This window comes from Sorex araneus, chromosome 1, assembly GCF_027595985.1.
Source record: "Sorex araneus isolate mSorAra2 chromosome 1, mSorAra2.pri, whole genome shotgun sequence".
Taxonomy (NCBI): Eukaryota; Metazoa; Chordata; class Mammalia; order Eulipotyphla; family Soricidae; genus Sorex; species Sorex araneus.
Genome location: NC_073302.1, coordinates 41,715,089 through 41,742,589, shown reverse-complemented (window position 1 = coordinate 41,742,589; position 27,501 = coordinate 41,715,089). Strand labels below are relative to the sequence as shown.

The 27,501-nt window shown below is 41.5% G+C and overlaps 1 pseudogene; it reads left to right on the top strand.

Annotated features, from left to right (window-relative positions):
• The window catches only part of LOC101556489 (S-phase kinase-associated protein 1-like), a 48,970-nt pseudogene extending 21,901 nt beyond the window's left edge, over nt 1-27,069 (top strand).
• Nucleotides 27,070-27,501: the final 432 nt, after the last annotated feature.

The window sequence follows — 27,501 nt, the reverse complement described above, 5'->3', positions numbered from 1 at the left end:
TGCTTAACATGCCCCCTTTGCCACCGGGCTTGAGAGCACAGGCAGGAGCCTGTGAAGGTCTGGGAAATATCACAGTAGGAAGATTTTTAGCTTTGATCCCAAGTGACAGAATGAAACCTTGCAACACAGTCTCCCTGACACTCAGAAATTGTGTTCATAGCTCTTGTTGCTGTTGCGATAACACTTTAACCATGAGTCTGGTCTATTTACTCTGGTTCAGTGATCCTAGACAATAGACTTTTAATGTGAAAAAGCCGATAAACAGCTCAGTATTACTAACTGAAAAACTGCAATAAGTTCCTCAAGGTTTGCAAGGTTTCTTTGCAGTCTGCATTTTCTCATAAAAGCCAATCAAGACACCAGACAAAAAGAAGAAATGAGACACAAAAAACAGTAAAAAAAATTTTTTTAAAAAATCAGATTCTTAAAGTGCTGTGTTTCAGTTAGTCCTCATTATTATTATTATTATTATTATTATTATTATTATTATTATTTTGGTTTTAGGGTCACAACCGCTGATGCAGAGGGGTGACTCCTGGCTCTGTACTCAGGAATTACTCCTGGCAGTGCTCAGGGAATCATATGGGACGCTGGGAATTGAACCCGGGTTGGCCGTTTGCAAGGCAAATGCCCTACTCGCTGTGCTATCGCTCCAGCTCCAAGTCCTCATTTTTATTTTTTTTTATTTTTTTTGTTTTTTATTATTATTATTTTTTTATTAATGAATCACCATGGGGGTACAGATACAGGTTTACATATCCTCGTGCTTATGTTTCAGTCATATACAGCTTGAGTATCTATCCCTCCACCATTGTCTGTCCTCCGCTGATGACCGCATCATCCCTCCCACCCACTCCCACCTTATCCCCGTCCCCATCCCGCCTCTTTGGTAGGACATTCCCCTCTGTTCCCTCTCTCCCTTTTGGCGTTGTGATTAGTAATGGAGGTCTTGGGTGGCCAAAATGTTTGGTCTATAGTCTGCCAAGCACGCCTCTCTCATCCCACATGGGTTCTCCCACCACATTTTTGCTTGCTATTCCCTTCTCTATCTGAGCTGCCCTTTCCCCCAGCATGTGACGCTGGTCTCCAAGCCATGGAGCAAATCTGGTACTTATTTCTGTTATTCTTGGGTGTTAGTCCTCCATTCTGTTGTTTTATATACCGCAGATGAGTGCAATTCTTCTATGTCTGTCTCTCTCTTTCTGACTCATTTCACTTAGCATGATACTTTCCATGTTGATCCACTTGTATGAAAAGTTCATGACTTCATCTTTTCTGACAGCTGCATAGTATTCCACTGTGTAAATGTACCAAAGTTTCTTTAGCCAGTCATCTGTTCTTGGGCATTCAGGTTTTTTCCAGATTTTGGCTGTCATAAACAGTGCTGCGATGAACATACATGTGTAGATGTCATCTCTACTATATCTTTTTGCCTCTTTGGGATATATTCCCAGAAGTGGTATTGCTGGGTCAAATGGGAGCTTGATTTCTAATTTTTTGAGGAGCGACCATATTGTTTTCCAGAAGGGTTGAACTAGTTGGCATTCCCACCAGCAGTGTAGGAGGGTTCCTTTCTCCCCACATCCATGTCAACAGCGGTTGCTTCTGTTCTTTTGGATGTGTTCCAGTCTCTGTGGTGTTAGGTGGTATCTCATAGTTGTTTTGATCTGCATCTCCCTGATGATTAGTGATGATGAGCATTTTTTCATGTGCCTTTTTGCCATTCGTATTTCTTCCTTGAGAAAGTTTCTGTTTATTTCTTCACCCCATTTTTTGATGGGGCTGGATGTTTTCTTCTTGTAGAGTTCAACATGTGCCTTATATACCCTTGATATCAACCCCTTATCAAATAGATATTGGTTGAATATCCTTTCCCATTCTGTAGATTGCCTTTGTATTCAGGTCACTGCGTCTTTTGCGGTGCAAAAGTTTCTTAGTTTAATATAGTCCCATTTGTTTATTTCTGTTTCTACTTGATTGCTTAGTTTCATGTCATCTTTGAAGATACCTTTGGCTTCAATATCGTGTAGGGTTTTTCCAACCTTGTCTTCAATGTACCTTATGGATTGTGGTCTGATGCTGAGGTCTTTAATCCATTTTGATCTGACTTTTGTGCATGGTGTCAGGTCGAGGCTTAGACCTCGACCTCATTCTTTTGCATGTGGTTGACCAGTTATGCCAGCACCATTTATTAAGGAGGCTTTCCTTGCTCCACTTCACATTTCTTGCTCCCTTATCAAAGATTAGGTGTTCATATAATTGGCGTGGTGTGTAGGGATATTCCACCCTTTTCCATTGGTCTGTGGTTCTGCTTTTGTTCCAGTACCATGCTGTTTTAATTGTTACCGCTTTGTAGTAGAGTTTAAGGTTGGGAAGGGAGATGCTTCCCATCATCTTTTTCCCAAGAATTACTTTAGCAATTCGTGGGCATTTGTTGTTCCATATAAATTTCAGGATTGCTTGGTCTATTTCTTTGAAGAATTTCATGGGTATCCTTATGGGGATCGCATTGAATCTGTATAGTGCTTTAGGGAGTATTACCATTTTGACAATGTTAAGTGTTCCTATCCATGAGCAAGGAATATTTTTCCATTTCCTCGTGTCTTCTTTTACTTCATGGAGTAGGGTTTTGTAGTTTTCTTTGTAAAGATCCTTAACCTCTTTAGTTAGGTTGATTCCCAGGTACTTGATTTTCTGGGGCACAACTGTGAATGGCATTGTTTTTTTATGTCATTTTCCTCTATCTCACTGTTTGCATATAGGAAGGCCATGGATTTTGGGGTATTGATTTTATAGCCTGAAACTTTACTGTATAAGTCTATTGTTTCTAGGAGTTTCTTAATGGAAGTTTTAGGATTCTCTAGGTATAGAATCATGTCATCTGCAAATAGTGAGAGCTTGATTTCTTCCTTTCCTATCTGGATGCCCTTAATGTCTTTTTCCTGCCTAATTGCTATCACAAGTACTTTTAGTACTATGTTGAACAGAAGTGGTGAGAGTGGGCATTCTTGTCTTGTCCCTGATCTTAGAGTGAAGGCCCTTAGTTTTTCTCCATTGAGGATAATGCTTGCCACGGGTTTGTGATAGATGGCTTTGACTATCTTGAGGAAAGTTCCTCCAAAGCCCATTTTGGTGAGAGTTTTCATCATAAATAGATGTTGGATCTTGTCAAATGCTTTATCTGCATCTATTGAAATGATCATATGGACTGGCCCACATCCCCAAAAACAAAAGCAACCGGTGTTGGCGTGGATGTGGGGAGAAAGGGACTCTCCTTCACTGCTGGTGGGAATGCCGACTGGTTCAGCCCTTTTGGAAAACAATATGGACGATTCTCAAAAAGTTAGAAATTGAGCTCCCGTTTGACCCAGCAATACCACTCCTGGGAATATATCCCGGAGAGGCAAAAAGGTATAGTAGAGATGACATCTGCATTTCCATGTTCATTGCCGCTCTGTTCACAATAGCCACAATATGGAAAAAACCAGAGTGCCCGAAAACAGATGATTGGCTAAAGAAACTCTGATATATTTACACAATGGAATACTATGTAGCTGTCAGGAAACATGAAGTCATGAAATTTGCATACAAGTGGATCAACATGGAAAGTATCATGTTGAGTGAAATGAGTCAGAAAGAAAGAGACAGACATAGAAAGATTGCACTCATATGTGGAATATAATGTAACTGAGAAGTACAAGTTGGCAACGATGTAACTTCTGGCAGATATCTCTCTGGACTTAGTTACTAAAATACTAAATTACAGAAACCCAAAACTGAGAGGCCGCTAAGTGTGGTCACTCGACCTCATACTTCTTCATCCTCAGCAATGGAAAACAAATTATCTAATGCTTCCTTTTCAGCAGGTCTGACTTTAGGGGAGAGACTCTCCAAACAATAATAGTGAGTTTTGTTGAAATATTGTATGCAATCAAAGTGAAAGTAAAGTGAAATTTATTAGTTACACAGGCGGGGGGGGGGCTTAGGGTGGGGGGACTAGGGGCGTGGGGGGGTTTGGGGTGTGAGGGGGCGGGGTGGAGCTATACTGGTATTCTTGGTGGTGGAATATGAGCACTGGTGAAGGGATGGGTATTCGAGCATTGTATAACTGAGATTTAAACCTGAAAACTTTGTAACTTTGTAACTTTCCACAATAAAAAATTAAAAAAAAAAGAAATGATCATATGGTTTTTATTTTTATTTTTGTTGATGTGATGGATTCTGTTGATTAATTTCCGAATGTTAAACCATCCTTGCATCCCAGGGATGAATCCGACTTGGTCATGATGTTTAATCTTTTTGATGAGTTGTTGGATTCTATTTGCTAGTATTTTGTTGAGGATCTTCGCATCCGTGTTCATCAGGGATATTGGCCTGAAGTTTTCCTTGTTAGCAGTGTCTTTATTTATTTTGGTATTAGGGAGATATGTGCTTCATAGAAACTGTTTGGGGAAGTTTCTGTTTTTTCAATTTCCTGGAAAAGCTTGAGGAGAACTGGCAACAGGTCTTCTTTAAATGTTTGGAAGAATTTGCTGGTGAAGCCATCTGGGCCTGGGCTTTTGTTTTGGGGGATACTTTTGATTACAGTTTCAATTTCCTTGATATTAATGGGTCTGTTCAGGTATTCCAAGTCTTCTTGGTTCAGTCTTGGGAGATTGTAGGAATCCAGGAATTTAACCATTTCTTCTAGGTTCTCTTGTTTTTTGGCAAACAGACTTTCAAAGTAGTCTCTGATGATCTTTTGAATTTCATTAGTTTCTGTTGTGATGTCCACCTTTTCATTTCTGATTCGGTTTATTAGGGTTCTCTCTCTCTCTTTCTTTGTGAGTCTTGCTAGTGGTTTATCGATCGTATTTATTTTCTTGAAGAACCATCTCTTTGTTTCATTGCTCTTTTGGACTGTTTTTTGGGTTTTCATGTCATTAATTTCTGCTCTAATTTTTATTATTTCTTTCTTTCACTCCAGTTTGGGTTCCTTCTGTTGGTCCTTTTCTAAGATCTTGAGCACGAAGTCAAGCCATCTATGCAGGCCCTTTCTTCCCTCCTGAGAAATGCTTGTAGGGCTATAAATTTTCTCCTTAACACAGCTTTAGCTGTGTCCCATAGGTTCTGGTAGCTTGTGTCTTCATTCTCATTTATTTTGAGGTATCCTTTGATTTCTTCCTTGATTTCTTTCATGACCCACTCATTGTTCAACAATGAGTTGTTTAACTTCCAGGTGTTTGATTTGGTTCTCCGCATCTGTGTGTGATTAACTTCTATCTTCAGCGCATCATAGTCTGAAAAGATAGTTGATACAATTTCTATCTTCCCGATTCTATTGAGGTATGATTTGTGACTCAGAGCATGGTCTATTTTGGAGAATGTTCCGTGTGCACTGGGGAAAAAAGTGTATTCTTTCTTTTTGGGGTGTAAAGCCCTGTATAGGTCTATCAGCCCTCTCTCCTCCATTTCTTCCTTCAGAGCCTTTGTTTCCTTGCTGAGTTTTGCTCTTGTTGATCTATCCAGAGGTGATAAGGTAGTGTTGAAATCTCCAACTACTATCATGGTGCTAGTGATGTCCCCATTAAATTCTGCTAGGAGTTGTTTTAAGTATTTAGCTGGTTGCTCATTAGGTGCATATACGTTTAGGAGTGTGATTTCTTCCTGTTGTGCATATCCCTTGATGAGTAGAAAATGACCTTCAATGTCCCTTCTAACTTTTTTTCAGTCTGAAATTTATGTTGTTGGATACTAGTATGGCCACTCCAGCTTTTTTGAGGGAGTTGTTTGCTTGCAGGATTGTTTTCCATCCTTTGACTTTGAGTCTGTGTTTGTTCTCACTATTCAGGTGTGTTTCTTATAGGCAGCAGAATGTTGGGTTCTGTTTCCGAATCCATTTTGCCACTCTGTGTCTTTTAATTGGTGCATTTAGGTCATTGACATTGAGAGAGATTATTGTCATGGGATTTTGTGTCATCTTTCTGTAGGGTTTGTTGTTCTCATAGGGTTTTTCCTTGTCTTACAGTAGCCCTTTTAGTCCTTCTTTTAAGTTTGGTTTTGAGTCTATGAAGTTCCTGAGCTGTTGTTCATCCGTGAAGTAATGTATGGTTCCTTCAAGTTTAAGTGAGAGTTTGGCTGGGTAAGGTATCCTTGGCAAGGCATTCATTTCATTGAGTTTTTTCACTATTTCCCACCATTGTCTTCGGGCTTGGAGGGTTCCTTCTGATAGGTCTGCTGTAAATCTAAGGGGTGCTCCTTTGTATGTGATTTCCTTCTTTGACCTTGCTGCTTGCAGTATTGTGTCTCTATCCATGGCATCCATCATTGTGACTATGATATGCCTTGGAGATTTTTTATTGGGGTCTCTTCTAGCTGGCACCCTTTGGGTTCCTTGGATCTGAATGCCTGCATTCTCTAGCTCTGGGAATTTCTTAGCAATGATGTCTTTGACTGTGGTTTTTCCATTGGGATTAGTTCCTTGTGCTTCTGGTACTCCAATGATCTTATGTTGTTCCTCTTGAGGTCATCCCCTAGGACTATGATTTGCCCTAGAGCCATTTTGAGGTCTTTTGCCATTATTTGTTGTTGCCTATATGCTTTCTGTAGCTCATCCTCAAGCTCACTGATTCTGTCTTCGGCTGAGGTCATTCTACTGTTGAGGACTCCTACTGAGTTTTTTATTTCATCTACTGATTCCTTTAATTGAGTCACTTCTGTTAGTAGCATTGAGATTTCTGCTCTCATTTCTTCCCGTATTATCTTGGTGGTCCGTTCCAATGCTGCGTTCATATCCTCCCTAAATTTATTGGATGTCTGTACCACTGTTGCTTTGAGATTGTCAATCATCTTCACGATTTCCTCTCTGAATTCTCTATCTGAGAGGAGGCTTTATTTGTGGGTAGTCCCTGTTGAGGCTTCTGTGAGTTTTTCTTCATTCTCTCCTAGTCATGGGAATTTTTGCTGTTTCTTCATGTTGTTATAGGGCTTACCCTCAGGCGCTCCTCCTGGCTTATGTGGGGCCTCTATTGAAGACTTGAGGCTGAAGTCTCCTTATAAAAGTTTTTTGTGCAACTTCTTGTGTTCACTGACAGTTTTTATGAAGTTAGGATGGGATACAGTACGATTGACGAATGGCATAGAGTGATAAGAGAGCCAGGGTGTTCTTCGAAGGAGAAGGTTATATAGATTGTGACATAAGTGAGCAATGCAGTGAGATGGGGGAAACAACTCCCCAGGGAGCCACGCCCCTTTTGAGGCCACGCCTCCTGATGTAAGGACACGCCCCCCCAACCTGGGCAGGACGTGTGAATTAGGTCGGCGCTGAAGAAGACTGGCAGCGGAGGCAAGGTGTCCTCATTTTTAAAAGCCTTACTGTTATCTGTTTCTATTTCAGCTTGCATTTTTTTCTATGTTGATACCACTCCACGTAGACTTCTTTCTTTTATTAGTCATCTCATCCCAGTGGAATCATGCACGTGTTGCCCATGTTTTGCGACACGGCTCCCCAGAGAGAGGCAATCACTCCCTTGTCTTTGTCTCTCAGGCCTCTGGCACTCTCCTGAGACCGCCTTATTTGCCATTCAGCTACTCAGGAGACAAATAACAAAATTGCAAAGGTCAAGGTCATGCCATTTAGCCTCTAGGATCTCGACTCTGCAGCTACCTGCAGTCTGATCAGGAAACTCAGTCCCTCTAACTGAAAAACAAGATGCTTCTGGAGATGAAGCATCAGTTCTGTGGGAAGTAAGTTTGCAACCCAGAGGTCATAGGTATAAATGGGGCAGGAGGAGAGGGAGGCAGGGGAGAGGAAAAAACCAGGGTGGGGGGAGGGAAAGAGGGAGGAGAGAGGAAAGAGAGAGAGTATTGGGGGGTGGAGGAGGAATTGAAACCACAGTACTCAGGAGTAGCTAATCCCATCTCTGTTGCTAGGAATGGTACCCTCACCTCTAACCTGAGCCTGGAATCTGACCCTGCACCATGTAAAGCATATGTACGAATCCTTTGAGCTAGCGCGCTCTCTTTCTCTCTCTCTTTCTCTCTCTCTTTCTCTCTCTCTTTCTCTCTCTCTTTCTCTCTCTCTCTCTCTCTCAGTGAATCACCCTGAGGTACAGTTAACAGACTTACAAACTTTCGTGCTTACTTTTGAATCATACAATGATCGAGTACCCATCCCTCCACCAATGCCCATTCTCCACCACCAATGTTTTCAATATCCCTCCCACTACTCCCACCCCATCCCAGCCACCCCACCCCGTCTCTGTGGCAGGTACATTCCCTTTTACTCTCTCTCTCTCTCCTTTAGGGTATTGTTTGCAATGCAGGTATTAAGTGGCCGTCATTCTCGGTCTATAGTCTACTTTCAGCACACATCTCCCATCCCAAGCATCCTTTACTTAGTGGGAGCTCCCTATCTCTTAAGGACTTCTAGCAAAAAACTCTGTGGAGAGGGACGAGACAACTGAACCTCATTAAAAGCCGATCAGCTTTGTTCTCCACCGGAGATTTCTGGACAATGTAGGGAAATGGCATTGATGTCCACTGTGTGTGACTGCCTCAGTGAGTAATCAGAGGGGCACAGTCATGGATTTGTTGCTTTAATTATATTTTGACATTTATGACACTCATATACCACATGCCTAAATGAGCCCAACTATAGCGCCAGCCACCACTCCCAGGTCAGAACAAGTTGCACATTTAATCAGAATGATGGGTCTGGCAGACAATTCTAAGGTTCAGCCACTGGCAGCATAACCATTTTTCAGTTGGTGTCACTTGTCCTTTTTCTTTTTCTTTTTTTTTAATTGGGGCTTCTTCAGTGTTGCAGGGTTGGGGTGTGAGTACCCGTGGATTACAGGGACAGGGCCACCCAGGATGTCACCAGGAGGCTGTGTGGTACTAAGGACTGAACTCAGGGTCTCATACAAGGAATGTGTCTCTGTTGATACTTTTGTTTTAGCTCAATGAGACTCATTTCAGACTTTTGATCACAGACGTTGGGAGATTGATCATAAATTCATGTTATTTTAAGCCATTATGTTATAATTTGTCACAGCAGCAATGGGAAGCTAGTTCACACGTGTTAAATATTTCAGAATAAAGCACATAATTACTTATTCACCTATCAATCTTTTGATGTGCCACCAAAACTTTTTATTTGAATGTATATCATACATTGGGTTTATATAAAATCCTTTTTTAAAATGTATTCAGTCACACCTCTCTATTTGACTACAATTTCTTATTTAACTACTTCAAGTGGCAGTGCTAGTTGTTAAAATGTGTGTCCATATGTAAAAACAACTCTTACAATTCCACAAAACAAACCAAAAAAAAAACCCCAAATAACAGACAAAAGAGATACATAGACATTTTAAACATAAGCTTATAGCCATGGCTAATGGCTATATGAAAAGATAGGCAACATCATGAGTCACCAGAAGAAAAATTAAAATCACAGTGAAATACCACAACATATTCCTTTAGAATAGATAAAATTTTTAAATACTGACTGGTTTACTAAATATCAACGAGGATTAGAAACTGCATCAAGCAGCACTGAAAATAACTGGTTTTGCCATATATTCTTGGAAGTGTTTTCCGTAGTTCAGTGGACTCTTCAATCTGCCCAAGAAGCACACTGGTGGTATTTTAAGAGTTTTTACATCCTTTCAAGTGTCAAGGTAGGGCTGGACTGATAGCACAGCAGGCAGGGTGTTTGCCTTGCACGCGGCCGACCTGGGTTCAATTCCTCCATCCCTCAAGTGTTAAGGTATTTTTCAAATGTACAATCAAATTTTTAAAAATCCATTAGATTAGAATGAGGCTTATTTCTAAAAATAGCAATTCTGAAAGCAAAGAACTGAGCTTCTCATATCAGGGAAGCCAGAGAAGGGGGCATCCCGAGACAACAGTGGAGGTGTGGTATCAAAACATCACGTACATGAAACTATCATTCATAGTATTGCAAATCATAGTGAACAACAACAATTTTTTTTTTGCTTTTTGGGTCACACCCAGCGATGCACAGGGGCCACTCCTGACTCTGCACTCAGGATTACCCCAGGCGGTGCTCAGAGGACCATATGGGATGCTGGGAATCGAACACGGGTTGGCCGCATGCACTGTAAATGCCCTACCCGCGGTTGTTCCAGCCCAACAACAAAAATTTTTGTAAGATTTTCAATCCCCAAAATCAAAAGACAAAAATACAAAAGAAGACCATAAAAGCAACATGAGAAGTTTCAGGGCAATAATACTGGACCCAGACTTACTATTCAAGTGAAAGGGGGGGAAAGTAGTAAGAGAAGGCTCTATTATCTTTCTTATTAAAGAGGAAGGAAGCTCACAGTGATTCACTAATAAAACAATTTTTAAAAAACAGTAAAAAATTAAAATAAAATGATAAAGAGGAAGGAAGTTGCCTTGCATGCACTGGGCCCCAGTTCAATCCCTGGCACTGCATATGGCCTTCCAAATATCATCAAGTGTGTTCCCTGACCAAAGAGCACCAGGGAAAAACCCTGAACACAGCCAGGCGTGGCCCAAATGCCCCAAAACAAAAGAGAAGTTCTGATGATCTAGATAGAGGTGGGGACAAGGGGGGATTAAGAAGGAAAAGGGGAGAAAGGGTGAGCAGGAGCAAGGAAAAATATATCATTTCAAATATGTTTAATATAAGACACATATTAAAAATAATTCTTAAAATAGGAAATCTGACAAAAATTATGCATATCTACAGTATTATACCACAGTTTAATATCTTTGGGTTTAATAAATGACATGAGAGGGAGAAAATAAAAGCACACCAAGTTCTCGAACTTTTTTTTCTCTGCCATGAATGATATGTTTTAAATTTCTGAAAACTGAGTGCTTTTATATTCCAAAATGTTACGTGTTCCTTAAAATGTGTTTCTACATAGTAAGGGAACAATAAAAGGTCAATGTCATCAGAACTGAAGATTGTGCCTATAGAACAGAGCTTATGTGATGGGATATGGTGTGGGAGGAGTTTTTGGGACACATGGAGGGTAAGAGAGGGAAGGTGATGGATGTATGTTGGATGATGCAAGCATGGAAAGTATAATTAACCGTAAGTATAAATCTCAGTACCTCAGTAAAAATGGTTTTAAAATAAAATAAGCTGTGCTTCTGGTGTATGGTAGAACAATAAATTCATTTCCCTTCAAGTCACATGGACTATTATCATTTTTTGTCATACCCATTCCTAGACCTAATATTTGCAAGACCATTTAGGAGATCTGCAGGATTAGAAGTCTTCCTATACTTGAGAACAGGAGAGCTTTGTTTTCAGAAAAAAAGGAATGATAGGATTGACTATAGAGAAACCAGTAAAGAAGATATATATTGTCCAGCAAACGACTAACAGAAACATACTACAAGTTGAATGTGTTAGAATAATTGCAATCAGTAAATATTTACACACTGAGGAATCATGGGGAACCCTGGAACATCTCGGCAAAATAAATAAATAAATAAATAAATAAATAAATAAATAAATAAATAAATAAATAAAAGTGTTAGAAAGGATTATCCAAAGAAGTTGGGTATGGGTTAGAGGGTTGGAGGACCATTAAAGAATGCAAAGGTCTTCTGTGGATTGAATGCCATTAGGGAACATGGGCAATTCTAGGGCAAGAACCATAAGAATGCTCGGGATCACTCATATTACCCAAGATAGGAGGACATTTGTTATTACAGGTCTGTGCTCAAACAAATTGATCACTTTCTCTAGTGTTTCTCTTTCACTTCACTGCAGCCACAAAAAAGAACTTGGTTCAGTGAAATTGTTCCTGTCCAAAAAGAGAATAAATACCAAAACTTAGTGGTACGTGTCTTAGTTTCTGGATGTCAGAAGCTGCTATGGACCTCTTCAATAGTCCTATATAGAGGGTTGGATGTAACCTTCGTGTTATTTTCTATATCTACTATTCATAAAGCTTTGCCTACCTAGCACAAATTTGAGGCTAGAGCAATAGCAGAGAGGATAGGGAGTTGGCCTTGCACGATGCCAACCCAGGTTCAATACTGAGCACCGCCAGGAGTAATTCCTGAGTGCAAAGCTAGAAGTAACCCCTGCGCATCTCCGGGTGTGAACCAAAAAGAAAAAAAATAGAGGCCCAAATTTGTGCTGCAACAGTTTTTAAATCTGTTTGCTGTTTATAACTAAATTAATAGAACAACTCATGTTCTTTGTGCAGGAAATGACAACCTTTCTCCCACCCCTTAGTTCCTCCACAGGACCTCGAGGGGGTTTCTATTTGTAATATATATGTAAGGCTTTGTTTGTTTGCACAGTCTTTCCTAACATTCACAAATATTGATTTATATCAGTGCATTTATTTAAACGGCAAACACAAAAAAGGGAGCTTCCCCAAATGAGTCTCTCTAAGTCAAGTTTCTGGCCAAAGGGAATTTGTTTCTCTTTCCGTTATAATTCTCTCCAAACAAGGTACTATCAGGGGAAGCTAGGAAACAGCAGGTGCAACTCAGCCTATTGTGGCTTTATGTCAAGTTTTTGCTTGAACCAAGGCTAAGTCACACAGCACAGAAACCAAGAGAAACAAAAATATTCCATTCCCTCTGGAAAGAGTGCTGGATCTCAGCAGGTAACAAAGAGAAAAGAAAATTTTCAGAAAGAGAAAGTGAAGCTCCTTCTATCCCCAGTTCAGCACATGTTCCGGGCATTCTCACCAGTTTCAGCCTCGAGTCTCAAGAAAACCAAACTAAGATGCACAAACTGAACAACCTTCTGTCAATTAGACAAACAGAAACAAAAAGTCCTCTCTTTGATTCCCAATGCCACAAAACAAAACAAAAGACCACCTGCTCGGTTGCTGTCTTCTGCATTGAACACAGAAGCCAGGAGAAGACAAAAGTCCAGCTCATGAAATTCTGGGGAAATGAAGAAGCCAAGAGTAAAGCAGAACCAGCTCCAGCCTTCCAGTACCTCCCCCATAACACATTTGCCAAAATTATATTTTGCTGAGTAACTGTTTCACCATAGGTAATTTTTTCATAAAAGTAATGTAACTAGCTAGAAGTTTTCATTTGATTAATTTATTGGGGTAGGGGATCACACCCAGCAGTGTTCAAGGTTTACTCCTGGCTCTACACTCAGAATTCACTCCTGACGTGGCTTCCAGTTTGGCTATGTGCAAAGCAAACTTCCTACCCACTGTTCTATTATTCTATTCCTCCCCACCTTGCCTTCTTCCTCCTTTGACAGTTAAATTTCAAGTTTGGTCTCTACTTACAGTGGCAAGCAGATGTAGCAATATTTTTTAAAATGAATCACCCTGAGATACAGAATTACAAAGCTATTCATGGTCCTTTTTCAGTTATACAGTGTTCCAATACCCAACCCTCTACCAGTGTACATATCCTATCACCAATGTCCCCAGCTTCCCTCCTGTCACCCTCCCCAAGCCTGTCTCTGTGGCAGATACTTCCTCTTCTTTCTCTCTTTCTCTCCCTTTCCCTCTCCCCCGTCCCCTTCTCTCCCTCTCTCTCTTCTCTCTCCCCTCTCTCTCTCACTCTCTCTCTCCCTCGCTCACTCTCGAACTCACTCGCTCTCTCACTCTATTGCTCTCTCACTCTATCGCTCACTCTCTCACTAGCTCTTTTGCTCTCTCACTCTCTCTCTTTCTCTCTTGCACTCTTCCCCCTTTTGGGCAGTAGTGTTAGGTGCAGTAATCTTAAAATGGTGGGTTACAAACCACTGTTATCCCAGTAAAATACAATTAAAGTAGTGGATGACTATAGCTACATATATCAACTTGCCATAAAGATTTCAGCAATAAAACTTGCTAGAAGAGTGAAATAAGGGTGTAAAGTCAGATCACATCCTGCACCAGAAAATGAGAGCACATCCATTTACAAGTCCTCTGGTGAGCAGTCAACCCTCCCAACCATCCAAACCAGAACTTTACCAAGTTATGCAGCTGTAAAGGCGACAGCTAGTAATTCACAAGGCTCCGAGAGTATTAATTATCAATTCTTTACCCAATTAGCTCCAACCGTGGATTTCTTTTCTGCTCTTGACAAAAATTACCAAATAGACATAGAAGTTTAGAGGAAAATTAAAGGCATTATATCTTTAATATTTCTCCCAAGTCAACAGCATTATTGTTAGCTTTATCAAACTGAGAGGGGGACATTGAGTTGCTCTAAGAATTGACTTCTTATTATGAAAGATACTATATTAGAAAGGAGGTCAAGAGCCTCAAAGGACCAGACTTGAATCCATCTTCCCCATAGGACTTTGGAACATCTATCAACAGACATGCTACAGTGACTCAAAAACAAACAACTTACAAGGTTTTTTCAACACAATAAAATGCTCAGTTATAAATACGCATTCTGGTATTTATGTGGAAATGAGTGCCTCTCTTAATGAAGAAACTTTATCCAAAAAGGAAAAGGTCATTTCAATTGCGTTATTCTGTGTTTCAGAATGTCCTTTTAATTAATATTCCCCCCTTCATTTTTCTAATTTCATTTTTTTAGCAAAATTGCTGACAGTCAATTAGCAGCAAAAATGCTTGCAGTTCATACTGCCAAGAACGTAAAGGGAATCTACCTAGAATGGAACTCTGCCTTTCCCAAGCCACCCAATTTCAGAGATGGCCAGTGACCAGCACTTGGCTATCTGAGGACATGCCCTTCAGTAAGAATTCAGTCTCCCGTACCCTGTGTCCCAGACTCATAAGTTTCTCTAATATGGCCCTTTAGTCAAAGCAGACTTCTAGGATATAATTTTATGACAGAATCTTCCAGGAAAGACAAGTTGTCGGTGTCTGCTTTATTTCTATTATCTGCCTTTTACAGCCTTTCCAGTGAGAATACCATTTGAGCTTTTTATAGCCAATGTCGCAGGAACAGAAAGTATAGACAGCATTTTCAGATGTCAGAATGTGCCGAAACCAAGACAGTTGCCCATTCGATTGGAACTGGCCTGGAGTTGGTGTACAGAAGGTAGCCCCCTCGTCTTAGCTTCTCTTTGCACCCACCCTTTCCTCTCAAGGACACCAAAATAAGAAGAAACTGGTGGTTCTCGATTCAAATCAATCCAAATGATCACCGGTTTGGGAATTGTCCTCTATAATACCATTCTCCTGCCCCATGCTGTCCCTGGGAGAGTCCATCTAGTCTCTGGACCTGAATTTGTTCTAGATGTTTCTGCTTTATCTTTCCACATCCCCTGGGCCACATGAGTCCAAGAAAGCCAGATCAGGGCAAAAGATCATGCCCACCTCTTCTGGGACTCTGACTACTATTTCACCTTCCTGCCCCTGGTGAGGGACCTATTTTAGATTAAATTGCTTTCCCTCTTTCCAAAGTCAAGCCTTTCTCATTTACTTTGACCTGTACTAGGGGTCTCCAACCCTCTGTTCCTCTTTAGAAAACTCTCCCCTGATTGGGAAGCTATAAAAATCAGATCCACGGCCTCTATCTCCAAACCTCATACCAGCCATACGATATAATCATGTCCCTGTGACAGGAGGCCAAGGTGTACGAAAGGGAAAACACATTCTCTCCGAATGACAAGTCTGAGGCCCATTTCTCAGTGGTATGCTCTCTCCACAAATGGGAGCAGCACTCCAGGCAATCAAATGCCAGCCTGGAAAATGCTCACATGTCAATGGAGTGATTAACCCGCACCACAGAACCATCATATTGTCAATATCCTTCTATGCATTAAAGTTCAAAACGTGTAATCCCCCTGCGAGACTCCCATCCTCAGCTGAGTGAGTAAAGCGTCGTCCCAGGGAGCCTGCTCTTTCCTCTCACTTTCCCTCAGCTGAGGCGGTTTCCAGGGTTATGCATTTGCCCTTCAGCCATGATGAATAGAGTGTTGTGCTAATGCTGGGCACTGCCATTAGTCATGTCCCCGTCCGCTGTCCAGGCCTTTAATTGCAGCATCCTGGAAATAGAAGCAAAAAAAAAAAAACTGTGTTACAGAGGCAACTTTCATCTTCCTGATTATAATACCTGACAAAAGGCGGGCTTTTCTATTAATCTCAGTCCCTTGCACCAGAGGGACATCCATTCCCTCCCCACCTGGATGTAGGGGTCCCCTCTGTGGGCATCAGAGCACAGAAAAGGACGATGTGGCTCTTGGGGATCTAAAACTTCAGCCTGAAGAAGCTGAGCTGATAACCATATCCCTCCATGCCGCATCTGCAATCAACCTGTTACAGGCATAAATTAAGAGTTTCGCTAGAGAGAATCTGCTTCCCAGAATTCCCGACTCCCAGGACCCAGATGAGCTCTGCTGAAAGGAAAGTGTTTTCCAGAAGATCTCCACGCACTCACTGTGGTCTCTTATCATCCAATTCACGCTTAGGCAGAAAGGCCCTGGGTCTTCAGAGGCATCTCTTTCCTCTTTTTCTGTTCTACAAGCGATGCTTGAACAAGCGTATTCGGTTACACAAATTATATCTGAAGGATACTGGCTGAAGATTTATTGTTTGATATATATAATTACAGTGATTTTTGTCATAATTAACAAAGAGACAGAAGAAGCGATGGGGCTATCAGAAGACAATCACAGCATCAATTTGGGTTACAAGACAGTCCATCACCGTAGTTGGTCATGATTTTATTAAGTCTTAGAGCTACAAAGGTTGTAACTTTGCCATCTGCTACTTCATCAAATGGTTTATAGGAAAGCTTCTGGCCTCGAGAAAAACTGGAACGCAGCTGCAGGCTACTTGCTTCAATCTTTTTAAAATAAGGCTTTCAAGAAAGACTAGGATTCCCATCCAAGCAGCAGGGGAAAAATATTTTTGTAGCGACATGCCCACAAACTTTAAGCCGGGGTTAAGGCACTTGCCTTACATACCACTAACCTGGTTCAAATCCCCTGGACCACATATGATCCCGGAGTACCCCCAGGGTTCATTCTCAAACACAAAGCCAGGAATAGCCCCTGAGTTCCCACAGGTATAGCCCAATTCCCACTCTCCCCCAAAATAATGTTTCGTCATGATTTATTTTAAATGGGTAGCATATTGAGCATGCTGATTCCCAGGGATACCTATATCAAGGAAATAAAGTAAGAACTGGCAGCTCCCAACTGGGAAAGATTAAAAATTGTCCCTTCTGCAGAAAGAAAACATCCCTGTAACCCTAAAGGCCACTATCTAGCCTCTTACTGTCTGTGTACCTGCCTCTTCTGAGTTTACAGCAGAGAATTCTGCAGTCTGAGACGGACTCTTAGAGCACAGTCACATAGAGGTCTGAGTACATTCCTAGATTATATGAGCACAAGTGTCCCAAAATAGGCAAGTTCAAGTTTTCTTTAAGTGGCTTGAGTTTTTCTAAGTCTTTAGGACTAAAAAGTCTTTAGGACCTAGAGCACGGCTCGGGGCCCAAAAGCACATTCCTCGCATGGCCAAAAGCCCAGATTCTATCCCTAACCTCACTTGGCTTCCCAAACTCCACCAGGTGTGGACATAGTGGTTCCCAACAGTCCTGAAGTCCAGACATCATGGCCTTATCTTTGTACCAATCTCTCACAGGAAACCTCCCACCCCCTCACACGCCCCCCCCCCCAGCCTCTGAGCACTGCTTGGAACACAGAAAAAGAAAAAAATCTTTATAGCTCTAAGTGAAGTGTGTGAGGGGAGGGGGGTCACAGGGGACACAATCAAAATTTCATTCGATCCAAGTCAAGAGCTAGAGAGATAGTACAGGGGTAACATGATTCCCTGGCATTCGACTGATCCTTGGTTCAAATCCATGCATCACATATACTCACCTGAGCACAACCAAGATTGATCCCTGAGCACAGACAGATGTGGCCCAGAAGTCAAAAAGTAAAATAAAATAAAATTTGAATTTTTTAATAAAAGTCTAATAGAGAGATATAACAGGGTTAAGGCACTTATCTTGCATGTGGCCAATCCCTGATCACCGCTGGATGATCAAAAACCCAAGGAAAAAAAATAATAAAGCCTAAGTCAGAGACACGTAAAATAGGGAGTTACTTTTCCTCATTGCCAACACATGATAATTTTCTGAGAATAGGCCACCTTTTCTCAAAGGGAAACATCTATTCCTTTGCTATCTGGCACAGGACTGGCTACATCACTTCATAGTCGGGCACTGGAAAAGGCAGACCAAAGAGATCCCAACTGGAGAAAATGGCAACGAACTTTGAAAAGTCTCTTTCCATTTTATCCTGAGAATGTATGTATAGAATCTGAGTGTGTGTGTGTGTGTGTGTGTGTGTGTAGATGTGTGTATACTGAGAAAGAGTGAGACAACAGTTTTCAGAGAACCTCTGTTCCATCGCAACCACAGCCCAGTCAGGGAAATGGTAAACAAATTGCAGAACAGCTATTATTAAATTTCACAAGGAAAATGGCATGTGGACATGGAGGATGGAGTGGCACATGCCCTTGGGTGAATCAACAAGTCTTCATGGACCAGGTTATATACACATTAACTCTTAAAAGATGCCTAGGAATTCTCAAATATACCAGAAGGTTAAAACTACTTTTGCTTCGCTTAGATGAATGATTATCAAACTTTAGCATGTATACAAAGATCTGAACTGTGTCTTTACCCCAAGGTCACTGAGTTCAAAAACGAGTCCCTGAATTTGAATTTCTACAAGTTTACACACGTGCTCTGATGTCACAGGACTTAAGTTCAGGGGGAGGAACAGAAAAGGAAAAAATATATTCTGGGAAATCAGAAATAGGCAGGCGCTGTGTGGTCCTCTGAGACCACTCACTCTCTGAAGAATCAGGACCCAATGACAGGATTTAGGCCACAGAGTGCAGTAATCGCATCTGTTTGGGAAGGCTCATTCTGGTGGACGTGCAGTGGGAAAGGGTAATAATAACACAATTGCATTGAGCCACTCAGGGAGCCATGAAGTTTGAAAAGAAACCCCTGGAAGAGATAGAAATGTTGAGTGTGGATATGGGAACCACTAATAAGCTAGGGAAAAAAATAAATTAAATTAAATAAAAATTGGTCTCTTGAGCAAACCTCTCAAAGGAAGACGAATCAACTGTCTCCTATTCCTCCAGAAACTTATTTGTTCTCATCCCTTATTAAAATATGTATGATTTTTCTTTGGGGAAAGAACACACAAATATAGTTGTTGCTGACTTAATAGCCATAATTTGTTCATCCTTTTTCCAGGAAAAGAGGATCCATTCCTACTGCCTTTGTCCATTCTTTATGCCATCGTATGCATCTCTGTTACGTAAGTTCTAGGTTAAGGGTGCTGGAATGAAAGAGGAAAGGTTGGGAAACCTGTAGGTTCATAGATTGGTCAAAACCAGACCAGAAGAGGCTGGAACAGCACCAAGTAGAAGATGCAAGAGAAGTGCCAGGAATACCAAAAGCATGCTCACGTGCAGGGAGCAGAGAGCATCTTGAGAGATGAGACCCAAAAATGTCTGCAGATGAAAGTGCAGAATATGCTAGATGAATATGAAATATTAACTGTAATTGTTAATTTACTGTCCTGGCCTAGCTCCTTACTCACTACCTAGCCCCAGAAACAGAACTTGAGACACAAGACACATGGCTTACCAACCATGACTTATTAATATTCTTTGCCCAATGGCTGACTCTTTGTGGGTCCCAGGATTCTTCAGGATCCAAGTCTCTTATTTCCCAGAAGATATCTCTCCAATTCTGCTCCTCATTGCATTAAGCTCCCAGACTATGGGGCAGGCAAGTAGCTTGTGAGTGGAGAAGCCAACCCCAATAGCAGTGTGTAACTCATTGATGCTCATGAGTCAGTGCTCACCTCATCACACAGAACCTCATGAGAAGCTATAGAAAACACTTATCCTACTAGTAAGTAGGTGATGTGACTGTTACTGCTGGTGCCCTTGGCCACCTTCCAGCACCAACTGGATCGGGCAGTCTGGACTGTTGTGAAACCATCACCACAGTGATTGTCAAGGCTGTGACCAAGAAAGGGTCCTTGGTAGCTAAAGAGAAGGCTTTGTGTCCCTAAAAACAAGATGTGTGTATATCTTATATTGTACATTTTAAGATATATAATTTATCTTTAATGTATTTAGAAAGAGCTATGCTTGGAATATCACATTTCACTCATGAGAGAAGGCATCTAGAGTTCCAACCTCTGTCAATGATCAAGAATCAGGGACGATGTCACGTTTGCCAAGACATCGAAAATCAGATGGGCTGGACACATAATGCAATTTGGACAGGACTGCTGGACTAGAGCTGTTACCAACTGGATTTCATGGGACATCAAAAGAATGTGTGACCTCCCACCTACAAGATGGTCAGTCTTCCTTGTCAAAACCCTGAATGAACGGTTTGACCCTCTTCGTGTTTCTGGAGTGAGCAGATACCACTGGGCTACATTAGCATGAGACAGGGACAAATGGAGACATTACTGGCACCCGCTCTAGAAAATCGAAGATCAACAGGATGACAAATGATGCAAGTGAATGTATTTAAACAGTTTTAAAGCTCAGCACTGGCAGCCAAAAATTAAAATTCAAAAATGGGGAGAAGAGATGAAAATATACTTCCTCAAAGAAGACATAGAGAGGGTCAACAAGCACATGAAAAAATGTGCGTCATCACTATCAGGGAAATGCAAATCAAAATATCAAAGAGAGGGGCTGGAGTGGTAGTTACAGCACATAGGGTGTTTGCCTTGCTCGTGACTGATCCAGGTTCAATCTCCAGCATCCCATATGGTCCCCCAAGCACCAGAGGAGTAATTCCTGGGTGCAGAACCAGGAATAACTCCTGAGCATTGCCAGGTGACCACTTCCCCCCCCCAAAAAAAAAGAAATGACAAGGAGATATCACCTCACACCAGTGAGAACAGGCTATGTGAAAATGATCAGAAACAATAAATACTGGCATGGAGAAAAATGGGCTCAACCGTGGCACCAAAAGAGCTTAGTAAAACCAGACCCTCAAACCACTTCACAGTCCTGCCAGCAAAGAGTTGTCTTTAAAGAAGGAAAGGGAGTGTGGTCTATGGGCAGAGAATATCTCTAACAGGGTTCTAGAGAAACAAACTAAATGATGTTTTAATAACCTTGTGATCAACACAGCCATTGTGTTTATAAGCCCATTTAAGAATGGTAATTTTGAAATTGTTTTTGAACTTGGAGGTGATTACTACTTTTTTCCTTAGAAACAAGTGCTCAGGGTCATCTTTGGAACATTTCTGTTGATAAATCTTAAAATAAAATGACAATAAACATGTTAGCACGTTAAAAAAAGGAAGAAGAAGAAATGCTGGCATAGGCATGACAAAAAAAAAGGAATTCATTCACTGCTGTAGCATGTTTCAGTCATGTGAATGACAGGGATTCAATCCTCAACACCACCTATGGTCCCCTGAGCACAGAGCCAGGAGCAACCCCAAGAGACACAGGATGTGATGCCTCTCTACCCACATCCCCCCAAAAAGAAAAAGAGTTATCCCACAATAATTGGTTGAGGCAGCTTATGTTTTTATTTAAGTCTAAACAATGATTATGAGGCAAACTCTTAGCGAACTGTCCTTGTTGAAGGAGCAAATAACAGCTATAGAAAGCACTGACCAACAATTCTTAGAAACTTACTTAAATCTGAACTAACCCCCAGAAAAGAAAAAAAAAAGAAAAAAGAAGAAGGAATGTGGAAGGAAAAACCTGAAAAAGAGAGTACTGGAAAAAATTTAAAGGAGGCTAGAAAAAAATGCGAGGGAAAAACATTTTTGCTTGCTTTTCAGTTGGATCATATCATAGTTCAACTTGAAAGTTGTTATGACAAATATAGAAGAACTTAAATTTGGAAAAGCACCAGGAATAATTGCTCCTCAGTTCTGAAGTACAAAGAACTTATGAGTCATATATACTTTCATAGAAAAGGATGAAGTATCCTGAAAAATCTATACAGGACAGGCAAATAGTAAAATATGTAAATACATTTCTATTTTTCATTGAGTTGAAATGGAAATTTTCCCAAATCATCATAAGTCTTTTCTAATGGATTTAAATATTTAAGAAATTATTGATATAAATGTAGTGTCAGAGTAATTTAAATTGTGATTTGTGTAATTAAGCTTTTAGGAAAAAATTAAATGCTCATTAAAAATCATAAAGAACCCATACATGCTGTGTTAATATTTGAAGAGAGAACTTAATTATGAAAAATTTAAATAAGTTTGATAAGACTTTTTCATGATCAATATCACAGAACATGGCACGGCTCCCCAGAAAAAAAAAATGCATTTAAAAGCTTAACAAAGATTCCTGAGTAACACAAATTACCTATTTTAGCTTACAGGCATAATGTTCTCATGAAATATTTAATTTAAATATTTAACGATAATTTCAGACCAATAAAACTCTCTCTTTCTAGCTCGCTTGCTCTCTCACTCACTCAATTTCCCTCTCACTCTCTCCTCTCTCTCTCTCTTGCTTTCTCTCACACACTCTCACACTCTCTCACTCTCTCTCACTCTCTCTCACTCTCTCTTATTCTCTCTCACTCTCACACTCACTCTCACTCTCCCTCTTTCTTCCCTTTTGACATTATGTTTTGCAATAAGGTACTGAAAGGTTACCTTGTTTGTCCTTTTACCTACTTTCAGCACTCAGTGCTTCTCCAGCCTGAACACTTCTCAGATAATGGAGACTGGTCTGTGACACTTGGATTTCAGCAATTCTGACTCTACCCATAGTGTGTGGCATGAAGAGTCACCGCCAAATACATGGACAGTGAAGTGGCTTACAAAGAAAACATTTTGTCACTGGCATTTGATCATGTTGTTTTAATTAAGACCCAGGTAAAATAAGATCTTCTAGGGGCTGGAGTGATGGCACAGCAGGTAGGGCGTTTGCAAACCTGGGTTTGATTCCCAGCATCCCATATAGTCCCCCACCACCGCCAGGAGTAATTCCTGAGCGCAGAACCAGGAATAACCTCTAAGCTTTGCTGGGTGTGACCCAAAAAGTGGGGGAAAAATTAAAATAATAATAATAATAATAATGACATCTTCTAGGATGAACTGCATGAGCCTAGATGTTTCCTGCTACAACCCCTCATTAGAGTCCACCTCCTTCTCCACTGCCTTGCTTTTTCAGAATCCAACTAAAAAACTGAAGTCCTTCCATTGAAGCAATGTGGCATAAACCTGGGCTCAAACCCTTACCCACTAAACATGCAATCCTGAGCGAGTCAGTTAACCTCTCTGGATCTCAGTCTCTTCATCTGTAAAAAGAAGATGTACCTCCATAATTAATAGAAATGATTAAATAAATTAGATAAAAACAGCATTTTGCAAAGATTTAGGCAAACAGTGAACACTCAATAAGTAGCAACTGCTTGGATGGTTGCAATAGCCCTCATCTTTTCCTAAATAAATCATTTATTTATTTTCTTTATATCAATAGCACAGCGGGTGGGGCGTTTGCCTTGCACGCAGCTGACCTGGGTTCGATTCCTCTATCCCTCTCGGAGAGCCTGGCAAGCTACTGAGAGTATCTCGCCCACACAGCAGAGCCTGACAAGCTACCCGTCGCATATTCAATATGCCAAAAACAGTAACAAGTCTCAAAATAGAGACATTATCGGTGCCCGCTCGAGCAAATGGATGAACAATGGGAAGACAGTGCTTCAGACAGTGCTTTATATGCTAGTTCCTTCAACAAACCTTTCGTTTTACTTTAATATTTTTTCCTTTTTTTATGATTCCCCCAGTATGAATTATACAGGCTATCCATTTTTGTTCTGCTTTTGATTTGAAGCCACACCTGGCCATGCTCAGGGCTTACTCCTGGTTCTGGGTTCAGGAATCACTCCTGGCAGTGAGTATCGAACCCGGGTCGATCCCGTCCAAGGCAAGCAGCCTACCTGCTGTACTATTGTTCTGGCTCAATAAACAGTTCTAAATTCTCTGGTTTTGCTCTGTGTACACACACATCCCAACAGGACGCTAATGGAGGAGGAGGACCTATGTGGTTAGGCTGGGATCACCTTCCCAGAAACAGCAGTTGTTGGACACGTAGCAGGGCAGAAGCGACTCCATCATGCCTGGTTCCTGCTTCACGTTTTGTTTTACTTAAACCTTTTTGTTTTTCTTAAAACCCCGCTTCTCCCCCCTGGCCATCTGTGAGGGAAGGACAACTTGGCTGAAAACTCGGCGTTGGCAAATAGTTTCATAACTGCTATTCACTGTCTATAGAAGCCACCCAGACACAAGCAGGGTGGGTAGCTACCAGAATGTTCTGGAAACATGTCTAGATCACCTATCTGTAACTGCTTGTTTGTACTATCTGAAAGTATGTTTTCTTCTGAATTATGAAACTTGCACTTTCACTTGTGTTTTTGTTAAAATTCATAAGTGCAGGCTATGATGTAAGCACTGACTATAAAATTTACGGCTTTTCCCTTGTTCGGGGTCTTGCTTAGGCCTGCATGCCTAGAAGCTTGACCCCAGCTAGCTGGCTTAATAATGCAACTCCGCTTGTGTGTTGCATTACTGGCTGAACTCTTTGTGCAGGTTCGGAGAGGGGGAAATTATCAACACCAGACCCTAACACCGTCTCAGAAGATGCAGCTGCACCTCAGTGCAGTTTGCTTTCAGAAATGTCTGCTCCTGAGTGAGGCCTGGGATCTAAGAAGCCAACCTCTCTTCCTCCCAACAGCAAACACGGGCTGTATTTCCACGTGAGACTGAGTGGGCAGTGTTCTCTCTTCCATTCACAGATTCCCTCCCATCCCTCTGCCATTTGTGCTCTGGCTGCCTGACTAGCTCTGTGTTGCTGTCTACTGTATTATCTTGAGACTGTCCATAACAGGGAGCAGTAAATCAAGGTCACATCCACAGGCACACTGAGGAGCAAAATAAACTCAGATAAAAGACCGTATGTGTTCTGATGAATGGGGAGTGCCAGTCCCATCCGCTAAGGTAGGACTGAATGATGCCTTTCTCAAGCAATGTTAGATGGATTTCATTTTCCTGCTTGCCCCCAGGGCTCCTTGAGGTGGCTTTCTTCATATGTTTTTGACATTAATTCAAATGAATAAATGGATTATTTGATCTTTCTGGGTTTCTCTTCTAGTGACTAGCCAAGAAAGAAAAATCTTAAATACTTAATTTCAAGCCTTCAAACCAAAGGTTGCAACTACAAAGAGTGATAAGAAACAAACTTTTTGCTCTGTTCTTTAACTAACTGATATGTTTACCATTTGTGATGTCTTATATACCTAGCTACAAGCTCTCGGTCCTTAAATCTCACAGGCAGGAGCAAGATTTTTCAACTTCAGCACTATTGACATTTGGGGAGGGATAATTCTTTGCTTGAAGCAGGATCCTCTGCATTGTGGAATGTTTGGAAATATCCATAGCCCCAGGGCTGGGGTGATAGTACAGAGATCAAGGTACTTACCTTGTACTTGGCTTATTCACTGCTGTGCTTTGTAGTCTTGAAGAAGAATGAGCAACCAAGGAAAAATCATTGGTTAAGTTTCAGCCACTGCCCATAAAGAGAAGGGCATAAAGGAGAGCAGATAGAAAGGATAAAAATTGAAGAAGATGGGGCTGGAGTTCAAGGGCATTTTTCATAGACACAGCCAACCCGGGTTTGATCCCCAGCATCCCGAGTGGTCCCCGAGCCTGGCAGGAGCAAACCCTGAACACTGCCAGATGTGGCCCAAATACAACAGCAAACAAAAACCAATTGCAAAAGCATAAAGTTATCTTCTACCTCTAAACTTAAGCATCCAATAAACAAAGGTCTGGACAATAACTTTAACAGTCAGATATATTTTTCTACTGTGAAATAGAATAAAAATGAGCTATAGCAATTGAATTTTGTGGCATGACAGAACTAGCTATTACATTCAACTCTTGTCCAGAAATTCTATGCACATGACTGGTTGTGTTTCCTTTGTTTTCCAAGTCTTGACTATCTGCTTTCTCCAGGGTAAAACAAGAGTCTGCCGAAACCATAAGTATTCAAACCTTCACTTCTTCAGGCCCTCTGTGCAAGGTATTCACACACTCTTTATCCTCTATATGCAGAGTTATGTGGATACATTTAATCTCACTAACTCTTGATGTCTGAGGACTCCGTGCCAGGCTGTTTTCACTCAGGGCGCCCCAGAGGGGGGCGGGTGAGAGCCTTCCCGCCCCAAGGGACCCAGCCCTGGCAGCTGACCTCCACTACCCAACCTTTGCCATGCTCCAGGCTACTTTCCATACGCCTGGGCCAAGCCTCACTTATGAGCAAAGTCACACGGAACCCAGGTAATGAGGAACTTTGTGGTCTTGGACTCTGGAACCCGGGAGCAGAGATCCTCTGCCTGCTTCCCTCAATCTCCCAGGGTCACACCCATAAGCCACCTCCTGCCAGTACCAGATAATCTCATCAGCCACTCTCCAGAATGCACTGCTGCTTCTCCTGGAAGGAAACATAAAATGAGGCCCCCATAACCATGCCACCAGACTCTGCGCTAGGCTGTTTTCACTCGGGGCACCTCAGGGGGGTGGGGCAAGTGAGAGCCCTCCCCACCCCAAGGGACCCAGCCCCAGCAGCCGACCTCCACTACCCAACTGCTGCTATGCTCCAGGCAGTTTTCCACACCTCAGGCTGAGCCTCACACATGAGCAAACATATTCCTGGACCACGAGGCCATGACACATCATCATAAAAGGAAATATATATATATATACATATACATATATATATATGCCTCTCAGAGAGACTGGCAAGCTACCAAGAGTATGCCGCCCACATAGCAGAGCCTGACAAGCTCCCCTGGCGTATTCGATATCCAAATACAGTAACAATAACAGGTCTCATTCCCTTGACCCTGAAAGAGCCTCCAATCATTAGGAAAGATGAGTAAGGAGAGGCTGCCCAAATTTCAGGGCTGGGACGGATGGAGACATTACTGGCACCCACTCGATTAAATCAATGAACAACGGGATGTCAGTGATACAGTGATACAGTGAACTTTTGGTGCTGAAAAAGGTACAAAGTGAAAATGGAGGAAATGGGGCAACAGACCTCCAGAATTGACGACCTCCTCAACCTGCAGATAGACAAGTAGAAGCTAAAAAGAAACCACCCCCTCAAAATCCATTCCTTCATAAAAGAAATGAGAGCTATGAAACAACATAGGCTTATAGAGTTTTTGTATGAACTATAAAATATCTATAAGTTTTACCATGGTCCAAGGAAAATTCATTCAACAAAAATGACTGAGCAGCCAGAGAGTTTGTATCAGGGTCAAAAGCTCATGACTTGCATATGGCCAACCTGGGTTCAATCCTCACCACCAGGTCAATGCGCGGTCAATGAGCACTACCAGGGTAGCCCAGGTAATCCCCAGCACATACAGCCCTCCCAGCACTCCTCATTAAACTTCTAACCCAATTGGTCCCAAATATACACAAGTACCACTTAGAAGACATCCCCCCAGCAAGCAAAAACTATCCCTTGGTAAAGAAGATGAACTTGCAGTGATAGACCATGTGTTCTG